The following is a 10,183-nucleotide window of genomic DNA, read 5'->3' as shown; positions in this document are numbered from 1 at the left end:
AAAGGTTATAAATGTATTAAGATGTCTGGTGGGAACGGCGTAGGGAGCAGAGGTCGTGGCCATGATTCACTTGTACAAAGCACTAATTAAGTCCAGACTAGATTATGGGTGTATAGCATATGGGTCAGCATCAGAAACCGCACAACTAGATGTTATCCAGACCAGGGCCCTGAGAATTTGTATAGGTGCAGCAAGAACATCTCCAGTGTGCGCAGAAAGCAGCTGATGGTTAATTATTGGGTAAACCTGAGAAGGCATAATGATGAGCACCCTGCAAAAAAAGTGGTAGAGGCATGCTGGGAAAGGACCAAAGACTAGTTTTGGATGGATAGGAGGAGCAGCAGCAAAAAGTTTAGGAGTAGCTGATATAGAGCTTATTCCTACTGTCATTTGGTCAATAACTCCTGTGTGGTTGCTTAAGGAACCAGAGGTGGACATGGAGTTGCTACAAAGTAAGGCAAGAAGAAAGAACCCTGACTTGTGAGTGAGTTCTATGAATACACGGACAGTAAATAAGCAGAGCATGTGCAGGCGTTTACTGATGGATCTAAAGACCCAGATACGGACAAAACAGGAGCTGCTGTAGCAATCCTATCGTTCAAGTGTGAAATATACAAACGCACTTCAAATTGTCTGGCTGTGTACTGCTTTGAATTGTATGCAATTGTTATGGCCTTAGAGTGGGTTGAACAACAAAAAAACAGGCAAAGTACTTGTTTGCAGTGACTCCATGTCTGCCCTTGAAAGCCTGAAGTCAGGAAAGTCCAATACCCGACAAGATCTGGTGCATAAAATAATGGATAAAGGAGGATAAAGGAGTTGAAATTATTTATTATATATTAGACAGTAGGCAGTTTATAAAATAGGCTACATTTAATACATTCAGTTCCTTACAACAAGACATCTCTTTGGATGTCTAGTTTTTCAACAACAGTTTTTCTCAGTACAGTACCGTATTTTTCGCACTATAAGGTGCACTGGATTATAAGGCGCATAAGATACTGCAGTCAAACGTCAGGGCGGGGGGGGGAGGTGGAGACTGCTTTCAGGGTCCGATTGATGCTGCGAGGTGCGTCCGCTCCCGCCGCCCACCTCGCCATCCACGCCTTAAATCTTCAGCTGCTCTCCAGCCACGCCGCCTGCCAAGGGCTCCTTTTAGAATAACTTATTTTCCACGTTGAGATGGTTCAGTTACTGTAAAAGAAAGTGTCACATGTCTCTCGCTCTTTAATCTCACGAAGTGCTCGGCAAGACAGCTTTGTTTCTCCGACGCGCCCTGAAGCAAGCTGCATATCTCACGCGCTTGAACGTCCGCTCAGCATCTCGCCGTCGTAGACTAGCTTTGGCATGTTTGGCAGAGCGCCGTGGACAACCAGTATGGATCAACCGATTAACCAATTGATCCATATATAAGGCGCTCCGGATTATAAAGGCACTGTCGTTTTTTGAGAAAATTAAAGGCTTTTAAGTGCGCCTTATAGTGCGGAAAATACAGTAATACGGTCGTTTCACCCTTCTTAATACAGTGATGTTTATTAGTTTAATGACTACTCATACAAGACCATTCTACAAAGACAGAATGATGGATAATACTATAATAATATAGCACTCATGACTCACATTGGTTCTTTAGAAGATGCCTCATTATTTTCTTTGACAGTTAGAACGTCTTCGTCATCAATGACGATAGGCGCATACAGGTCTGTGTAGTTGCTGCAAAAAGAAAATATGTACACAAAATACAATATAACGAAACATACCGTGCATCTTCTTATCAGTAATCAAGAGTCTTAAAGGGGTCATTGATTGCAAAACCGATTTTACCTTGTCATAGCTGAATAACAGCTCGGTGGGTAAAATGGACACACAGTGAACCTCATTGATACATTGTCATTGATCCATCACCTTTGTCACCCCCCTACCTGAAGTTACATACAGACCAGCCCTCTGGTGTTCTGGCCCCAGATCTCAGACTAGTTTAGCTGTGCGCTGCTTTGTGTACTTCCACGGGAATTACAAAGGAGCTAGTTTGGAAGTTTTTTAAAAGGCTATTCAAAATGGACCTGGGCCATTTTCAGCCCAACCAAGGTTACTGGCAGGTTTACTATAAGAAACCTGGAGTTTCTACCAGTCTCCTCCCACATGAAGAAAGCTGGTAGACATGGATTGCCAATTCCTACAAAATCCAATTGACATCAAAGACGTCGTGATTCGAAATGCTTTAAGTCGCGAGAGTGTCTTCCAACCCAGATTAGATGTTTTATCATTTCCAGAGGAATTTCTGTTAGAACGCTACCGCTTTTCCTCACAAGGTATCATTTATCTCACTAACATTCTCCGGCCGTATATCACCGATCTCACACACTGCGGACGTGCACTCACATCAGAGCAAATCTTGTGCATCGCGCTACGTTTTTTTGCAAATGATAGTTTTCTTTATAACATCAGGGATGCAGAGCACTTTGGCAAGGCAACAGTTTGTAGAGCTGTGAGGAAAGTTCACCTTTTACTGAAACGCGTGTTTCCCAGACACAAACCTCTTAGAACCATCAAAGAGGAATTCCACAGGATTGCAGGTGACTGATGTAGAAGTCAGTTATATTATATATTTTTTAATTATGATGTACATTCTGCTGAGACCTCAGAAGCTTAATTAGCTGTCATTATTCAGGGCCTCCAAATGTGATGGGATGCATAGATGGGACACATATTCCTATTACTGCGCCTGCACTCGATGAAGGGGACTTTCACACAAAAGCAAAAAAGAAAAGTTTGAATAACAAAATTAATATTTCAAATAAAATTCATTATTTCTAATCGTGACTATATTTTCAATTGATTTTTCCAACTAATTTAATAAATGAGTGACTTTTCATGGAAAACACAAAATTGTCTGGGTGACCCCAAACTTTTGAATTGTATATATCAGTTTTATTTTTTTTAAAGAAGTGTATACTTGCATCTGATGTAGTCACTTGTGTCCTGGGGGGTGTCCAGGGATACCTTCTGCCACTGGGTGACCACTGTTTAGACTGAGGGCCAGCTCCACCTCTGTCAGAGTTGGTGGAGGTGGCCCTCCTCCTGTTTTTCGGGCCTCTGCCTTCTTTCTGTTGACTGAGCAGAACTCAATGTTTCTTTGTTTTTTAATTAGTATTTTAATTAGTGTTGGTGTCGGCTACAGCATCACATTTTAAATGACTTCGATAGGAGGCATTTTTATTTTATACCTTTATAGTGGGGTATTAAGTGAAAAGACGTGTAAAAACAACATTTTATTAGGGGTTTAATTCACTATTTCAAGTAGCCACTGAATTAATATTTACTTTGTTTAAGAAGTCAATTTTAAAAAATTAATTAAAATTAAAGTGAGGAGCAATCATAGCCTATGTGCAATATATGCCATAACTTTTTGTATTACCTTTTTAAATTTCATTTTTAGCTGCTTCAAGGTCCTTTTTTCCCCGTTGGATTGCACCTAAATGAAAATCAGATTTCATTCCTACTTATATTCATAACTATAGGCTGCGACGATCTACGGTTAAATGTTATGTCAATGGAACAGTACATTCAAACTTACGCGTTGACTCGGGCAGTGATTTTTCCCCAAGCAGTCTTTCTCTCTTTCGCTGCTGCAGCTGTATTGCATTTGCGGCGAAATACATCCTCATGCTCACCGTAGGCCTGCAGAAGGACCTCCAACTCCATCGCAGTGATATAGCTTGCTCTTTTATTTATGGTGGCATGGTGACTCGTGCAATTGTGGCTCCATTGGCGATGGCTTTTTATAATCGTCATGCACGCGCTTAACTCAAGGTGAACATACAACTTAGAGTTGATTCAACTAACGCAGATCAGCTGTTCTGGAACCGGACACTTAAGAGTTTCCCGTCTCAGAGTAAGTCAACTCTGAGTTCAGGGATAGACTCAGAGTTTGTTAAACCTCCTTTCTGGAATACCCCCCAGAAGACCACTCCCAGAGGTGTGGACATTAACTTTCACACCTTTTACGGATCTGTAAAAATACCTGGAGGCAACAGACAGGCACTATAGGGGATGGTCAAAGGACTGTGGCCTGTTGGTTGAAAAGACCAGCGGCTCCTCAACTGAGATGTTCTTTTTACCACAACACCATCTCATTTATTAAATACTTTTGATTTTAACCTTTCGATCCGTGATGTCCTTCGTCCGTCCGGCGTTTCTTCATTTTGAACACAACACTTGCAAGCTACAAAAACACGTTAATTTACTGTCTTACCCCACCAACCAGCTCAGATTGATATCTTAAATAAATCCCACAGGCAGTATCCTAGCAGTTCAGTAAATGTTAATCAGTCAATGTTAAATATATATTTCTATTAGGCTAACAATTTAACATCAGCTAACTAGGTTAGCTTCTGTAAGCTAACAGCAATGTAACAAAGGTTATTAACGTTAAGTTAGTTAACTTACCTAACGTTAGCTAGGTAAGTGCTCAGGCAAATGTAAATTCTTCAAAATGTATATGTGTGTGTGTGTGTCAACTGGCAGCTAACTAGCTAACACCGATTATGGCACAGGGGTGTTTTTCCCATTCTCCACCATTTAACAACTCAAACAAGAATTAAGAACCAGTTAATATCCCAAAGAACCATATGAAAACATGTAGAACCATCCAATAGATAAAATTATTATTTTAAAGGTGATGCTTCTTTGTAGAACCACACTGCCTTATAAAGAACCTATAAAGAATATTTTTTCTGTGTGTGACACAGAGGAAGTCGCAGACAAATTCCAGAAAGCATTTTCTTTGCTAGGTGGAGAGGACATGGAGCGAGTTCATATGCAAAGTGACAGAGCTGAAAGCCAGGTTATGGGACAGGGACTTCTAAGCAGAGAGAAGTTTCCTCTCCTCAGCGAATGTGCACTTAGTGAGTGCCTACTTTGGATCAACGTACCTCTGAAATGGCATTTTCGCAAGTACAAATCAAAGTACAGGAGCCGGCTTACTGACAGATACCTCACAGACTGCATTGGACTGGCTGTCTGTACTTATGAGCCAAACTACATGGCACTCAGACAGTGTTGAGTCACATGACTTCTTATGGCTTGGTGATGATACACAGAGCTGAACTACCCTGACATACGTTGCACTGACTGAGAATTGTGTCAGTGTTGTGTTCCATTGTCCTCTTACAATGTGGAAAGCATCCTTCAGCACTGTGAACTTGTTGTATAATTGGAAAATTGCTCATAAAAATACCTCACTCAGCAGAGACCAAAACATTTGACAAGGTTACTGCATAACCAAACCTCTATCAGGGACTACAGTCAATGCTAGCCACAATGACTCAGCAAAATGGTATCCAATCACATTCAAGTGCCCATCCTCCTTGCACTGACACCCAATGTGAGACGGATCTGAGAGGAAAGATTAGGTTACATACATTTGTACTTTGTCAGTCCTGCTGATGCAGAGAGGACTGTGCCCTTATGTGCTTGACCTTAGGGTTTGGCGGTTAACTTCAGGTGTGTCCGGCAGTGACCAGTGCGTTATATTTTAGTGGAATCATTTTCTACAACAGCTTTTTATACCACCTTATTATAACGTTCTATTTACTTTATTAACGTTTTATTTACGATAAGTTCCTTTTCATATTCTGCCTGCAGCATCTGAGATGGACCAAAACATTATGAATGATTATAGCAATCGCCTCACTTTTTCACATAGTGTAGAGCGGGGGTCTCAAACTCCGCCCCTCAGGCCACATCCGGCCGCCGCCGGGGTGTAGCGACTTTGGCGTACTCCCATCAACCATACTGTTCGCCGGTTGGACCGTCAGCGCCGCCATCCCCCCGTCAACCGTAATGGTCTGCCCGCAACTGGCCTGCACCTGATTTGAGTTTGAGACCCCTGGTGTAGAGTCTAGACAAAAATGTTACTGTTAATATGTATGCATTTAGGTTAGAGCGATTTAGCAAATTAATACCTCACATTAAATTGCATTTTTGTTATTGTGCTATATGTACAAAAAGAAAAGAACATGTCAAAGTGTGTGTGTAACCACTGTTAGCTCACTGCGGGCTAACGTTACATGCATGTAGAAAGTGGGGCTTCATGTCAACACAGCAGCTTACCTCCCTGTCGCTCCTCACAGTCACCTCCTGTCGGTGTTTAATGGTGGAAGCAGACACGGAGCGCTCAGTCGTCCAATAGAAACTCCTGGTTTATTCAGCGGCGTAAGCCCTGCCCAATAGGTTCAACCTCGGACCACAAAAGGTTTTGTTTTGCAGCCAAAATTTCTAGTTTCATATGTAAAACTAACAATTCATATATTTTTACTCAAACTTGATTTTTTTTTACAATGCAAGAAATTACCTCTCAAGTTTTATCTGTTTACATAATAAAATACATTCATAAAATCTACCTACATAAAAACCAGGCCAGTTTGTAGGCTCCTGCTCAAAAATGACATGGCCCTGAGAGAAAAGATGTCATGATAAAGGGAACACTTGTGAGGTTGTCTAAATATCAGTATATCTGTTTGCAGGTTAAGACAAAATGAAGATTGGAACACTGCACCAGTTCGCCTTAAATAAAAAAGCACATTCAGGATGATTATTCCTTTGGAATTAAAATAGTATGGCTCCAAACCTCTACCAGATCATAGTACAATATGTTAACATTCTGCAAAGGTTGATTTTGATAAAAATGTCCTTCACTAATAAAGTGAAGGACACTTTTTTGAGATTTCTTTAGTACAGACGTTTAGGTTGGCCCTCCAGAATTAGTTTTTGTCATGTACCAAACTACTTATTTCACTTGTATATCAATAATAGTGTTCAATACATCATACTTAGGCGTAGGGCATCGTTTTTGCAACTAACCCATACTTCTATGTATTTTACTATAAAACAGTCAGTTTGCAGTTCAAAGAACTCCTTACAATACTATATTAATTTGAATGTCTTACTGAATTATTTTCAAAAATGGGAATTCATTTTTGTTGAAATGGGTTGTTTAATTTCTTTGAAAAATAGCCAGGTCCCCATATCTGAGAGATGTGTTCAAAACATTTTTTGAATCTTCTGGTACTCTCATCACATGTCATGAATACACATCTTTACAAGTGTATGTGAACTTTTCACCACATCTGTAAAGTAGATATATAAATGTGTACGAAGGCACAGCAGAGTTGTGCTATTTGACGTACATGTTGTAGAATACAGGATCGTAGTGTATAACATAATATTGTTTTTTTGCAATGAATGGACGGTAAAATCGCTGTGTATTCTACCATTTCTTTGTATTTGATTATGCGTAATGGCTACATTTGTCATCGTAACATCTAAACAATTGGAATAACACACATTGCATATATAACTAAGAATAAACAGTACAAATACAAGTTTATTAAATAAAATGATGTAATAAACATTTTTTAATTTACCCTGACTGCACGTCACTGCATACGGCGTACACCTCTCCCTTCACAAGCATGAATAACTTATTTGTTGTTTAGATATTAGGATATCGTATAATAGCTTTTGTTGATTTCCAATGGTATTTATCTGATTAGTATTGTTGAAGGTTAATAAACCCTGTTATACTTTAAGGAGCAGTTTTCTGTGTTTCTCTGCATACGTGTACTGTAGTGATGGCTGGAAACATAGCTCTTAATGAGTGAATGGATGGAGTATACATGTAGAGTTTCATGTTGATCAAGCAAGGATGAAGCAAAGATAAACTACTTTAGAGGAGGCCTTAGTGAAGGCCTCACGTCAGACGAACGGCTGGTCCAGAATCGTAATTTTTTAATTAGCTTCCCTAGCCACTAAGGAGAAAAGTCGTGTACAGCATCAGATGATACTCAAAAAGAAAAGCATAAAGTGAAATTCTTTTAGGATAAAAAAATATGGAACTTTGGTCTGACCCAGTGCAAAAGTTCAGCTTGGACAAGCCTGTCATGGTGACAAAGAATGGTAGCAGCTAAATCCTAACACAACTGTAAGGGCAGAAAAGTGGCTTGGATCAGTGAGAAATGTCAAAACATGTGGACAAAAAAAATGTCTTCCCTGTTGCATCGATAATGAAATAGTGTTAAATAAAGTTGTGTCTCCAGTCTTTGTCCTACTGGGATCACAAGCCTGGTAAACACACAGTGCTGAGCGGTTCAGGGGAGAGCTGTGTAAAGGGAGTCACGTGCGTTTACCCGCCTCTGATCCCCACCACGGGAGCTTTGCAGACATAATCCCAAATTACACAGAGGGCCAGCCACGCACCACACAAACCGTGACCTGTTTGCACAGATTGAGAACCACAGAGAAAATATAGAGCGTGACTAGATTACAGCATCTAGGATCCACCTGGTGAGAGTCCCTCCTGGTGTTCTTGGAATATCCATTTCATTGAGGTCGCTCTGGGGACCTTTGGGTAGAATAGTATCCCAGAATGCATTTCGTGTGGAGAACCTGAGTCGTCATAACTTTCACAAAAACACATCACGAGTCCTTGATAATGTTGATATAGGTGAAATCATATCTTAATTCACATGGCCTGACCAAGCCTATCCTGGAGACTGTGAGATGCATATAATGGTAAAATGATATAATATTGTCTTGTGCTAAACCCATGTATCAAGTGCCTGTATTTGACCCTGGCGTGCAAAGAGCAGGATGGTACAAAACATTTAATTTGAAGCTGTGTCCTGAGAAGGGAGGGCGGTCAACTCGATCTCATAGATGCTCCATTAAAGGGGATTAAATAAATGTTAACTTTTTGACTTTAATTGATCCACATGTTGCAATCCTTCTCATCAACCAACTCGGGGGGATCGGAGATCCCGACAAGACAAAGAATGGTAGCAGCTTACACTCCAGAAAAGTGGCTTGGATCAGTGAGAAATTAAATATCAAAACATATGGACTTCCATCCATCCATCATCAAACCACTTATCCTGCACACAGGACAGGGTCGCGGGGGGCTGGAGTCTATCCCAGCCAACTTCAGGCGAGAGACGGGGTACACCTTGGATTGGTCGCCAGCCAATCGCAGGGCCACACAGAGACATACAACCATTCACACTCACATTCATACACCTACGGGCAATTTAAAGTCCCCAATTAACCTGATCCCTGATGAGGAAGCCGGAGTACCCAGAGAGAACCCAGGCAGACACGGGGAGAACATGCAGACTCCACACAGAAAGGCCACTGGGCAGAGTTGAACCCAGGACCTTCTTGCTGTGAGGCGACAGTGCTAACCACCACGCCACCGTGACGCCCCTACATATGGACTTTGATAATTGAAAAATGATTTTCCTCCGTCATATTGATGTGGAAATACTGTTAAATAAATGAAAAAGGTATGTTTGGATATGTATATACATGTTGTGCTTGTACCAATGAAGTTACCACGCCATGCTGTTATAAAATGATTTTAACCGGGCTCCTGAAATATATGTTGGCTGACGCCTCATCCATCCATCCATCCATCGTCAAACCGCTTATCCTGCACACAGGGTCGCGGGGGGGCTGGAGTCCATCCCAGCCAACTTCGGGCGATAGACAGGGTACATCCTGGATTGGTCGCCAGCCAATCGCAGGGCTACACAGAGACACACAACCATTCACATTCACACAACTACGGGCAATTTAGAGTCCCCAATTAACCTGATCCCCAGAGCATGTCTTTGGACTGTGGGAGGAAGCCGGAGAACCCGGAGAGAACCCACGCAGACACAGGGAGAACATGCAGACTCCACACAGAAAGGCCACTGGGCAGAGTTGAACCCAGGACCTTCTTGCTGTGAGGCGACAGTGCTAACCACCACGCCACCGTGACGCCCCTACATATGGACTTTGATAATTGAAAAATGATTTTCCTCCGTCATATTGATGTGGAAATACTGTTAAATAAATGAAAAAGGTATGTTTGAATATGTATATACATGTTGTGCTTGTACCAATGAAGTTGCCACGCCATGCTGTTATAAAATGATTTTAACCGGGCTCCTGAAATATATGTTGGCTGACGCCTCAGCTTATCGGAAATCATTTTTGAATAGACTGTCTGCTTTCTCTTTGAAAGAACTTGATAAATATGTTACATCAAATGATTCCTACCTATTAATGCTGTTTAACCATAATTTTCCCCGTAGTTTCTTTTGTTCTGTGTGACCAATGACATATCCACATTGTTCTTACC

The 10,183-nt window shown here is 41.2% G+C and overlaps 1 long non-coding RNA gene across 1 annotated transcript; it reads right to left on the bottom strand.

The window, feature by feature from the left end:
• Positions 1–8,905: 8,905 nt before the first annotated feature.
• LOC144389805 (uncharacterized) lies at positions 8,906–9,825 on the bottom strand. The gene is made up of 2 exons (XR_013453954.1): positions 9,649–9,825; positions 8,906–9,104 (listed from the first exon to the last, which is right to left on the bottom strand). It is a non-coding gene; the product is annotated as an uncharacterized LOC144389805 (long non-coding RNA).
• Positions 9,826–10,183: the final 358 nt, after the last annotated feature.

Source organism: Gasterosteus aculeatus, chromosome 20, assembly GCF_964276395.1.
Source record: "Gasterosteus aculeatus chromosome 20, fGasAcu3.hap1.1, whole genome shotgun sequence".
Taxonomy (NCBI): Eukaryota; Metazoa; Chordata; class Actinopteri; order Perciformes; family Gasterosteidae; genus Gasterosteus; species Gasterosteus aculeatus.
This window is presented reverse-complemented; position numbering and strand designations above follow the sequence as displayed.